Source organism: Myotis daubentonii, chromosome 7 (genome assembly GCF_963259705.1).
Source record: "Myotis daubentonii chromosome 7, mMyoDau2.1, whole genome shotgun sequence".
NCBI classification, from domain to species: Eukaryota; Metazoa; Chordata; class Mammalia; order Chiroptera; family Vespertilionidae; genus Myotis; species Myotis daubentonii.
In genome coordinates, this window is record NC_081846.1 from 11,517,203 (window position 1) to 11,519,166 (window position 1,964).

The window sequence follows — 1,964 nt, forward strand, 5'->3', positions numbered from 1 at the left end:
GAAAGTATTACAGATGTCCCCTGGGGTCCTGATGGATGTGTGTGTGTGTGTGTGTGTGTGTGTAAAGTTATAATAAACTTTATTTGGGATTTTTGAGATTACTTAATTCATTTTTAAATCACATTTAGAAAATTAAAATGTGTGTTTAATATGACTTCAAGCTACATACCGAATTTTTGGAATAAAGGACAAATTCAGAATTTCAAAATGGATCTACAACCTAAATAGAAAGAACAACTTAAGACGTAAGAAGAAGAGAAAGTAGAAAACAGCTGTAGTTTATTTTTGGAGCAGCCTGGGTATGGGTGAGGGTGCTCTCATTTCACCAATGTACAGGTTGCCAGGTAATTTGCTTCTAAGTTTTTCTGTTTTAGACAACTCTAATTGATTTCTCAGGGGTCAAGGATTTGACACATTGTGAGTTAGTTTCTGCATTTATTATAGAAAATATATCCTTTTCCAGGTTAGAGCTTTTGGGTTCAATATAGTATATGTATAGTAAGAATCAGATCAATATTTTGCTCCAATTTAAAAAAATCTCATTCACTTTCATGTTGTTGCTTAATGTCTCAAGACAAAGTTGATAATTATGATTGTACAATTACAATAAAAAATAAAATTGTCAAGTACTTTTTGTATAGGTATTATTACTCTCTGTTTCTGATATGAACATTTAAGGGTGAAATGATATTCTAGAATTTAGCCAAGATTGACAAGATATGGAAACAGAAAAACATAGTGTAATGAGATCAGTGAATAGTATAAATTTAATCAAGAACAACCAAGTTAAAATGCCAAAATGTCATTTTAAGAGGATAGCCGTGAATGCTAGGGTAAAGTGCTTGCATTTTAAAATCATCAATAATTTCCTTTTGTCTGAAAAGTTAAAAGGAGGGAGAAGGTGGTAATGATGGTGTGATAGGATCAGGAGAATATTTTTTAGATATATGTGGAAATATGTAAGTGGAAGACTGGGAAAAATCTGAGAAAAAAAGATGAGTTAGGTCATCAGGTAAAATAGAGAACTCCTGGTTATATTTAAATTTCAGATAAGCAACAAATATTTCTTTATTTTATTTTATTAAATATATATTTTATTGATTTTTTACAGAGAGGAAAGGAGAGGGACAGAGACTTAGAAACATCGATGAGAGAGAAACATCGATCAGCTGCCTCTGCACACCCCCTACAGGGGATGTGCCCGCAACCCAGCTACATGCCCTTGACCGGAATCAAACCTGGGACCTTTCAGTCTGCAGGCCGACGCTCTATCCACTGAGCCAAACCGATTAGGGCAACAAATATTTCTTAACAATAAGTATGTCTCATGTTATATTTGAGAAATATTTGGGACATACCTATACGAAACAAGTATTTGGCCCTGGCCAGTGTGGCTCAGTTGGTTGAGCATTGTCCCATGCACAGAGAGGTCATCGGTTCTATTCTTGGTCAGGGAACATGCCCAGGTTGCAGGCTCGCTTCACAGTAGAGGGTATGCAGGAGGCAACCGGTCAATGTTTCTCATCAATGTTTCTATCTCTCCCTCTCCCTTTCTCTTTCTCTGAAATAAATAAGAACATATTTATTGTCTGTGTCCATGGGTTATGCATATATGCATATAAGTTCTTTTGTGTGGTGAAGGCCTGGGGGGCAGGTGTGGAGTGGAGAGGGTCAATGGGAGAAAATGGGGACATCCGTAATATTTTCAGCAATAAAGATAAATAAAAAACATATTTTTAAAAAAGTATTTGTAGTTTATCTAAAATCCATACTTATTTGCATGTCCTGTATTTTTATTTGTCAAATCTGGCAACCTTATTTGGAAGGCTACTGCAAGTAAGAGGTAAGAAAGGTGAACCAGGGCACTGCAAGAGGAAACTGACAGAGGAGTGTGGATAGGAAAGAACTGAAAAGTAAAATTGATAGAACTTGGCACCTGATAAAGAGAAAATGACGTGGCTTGA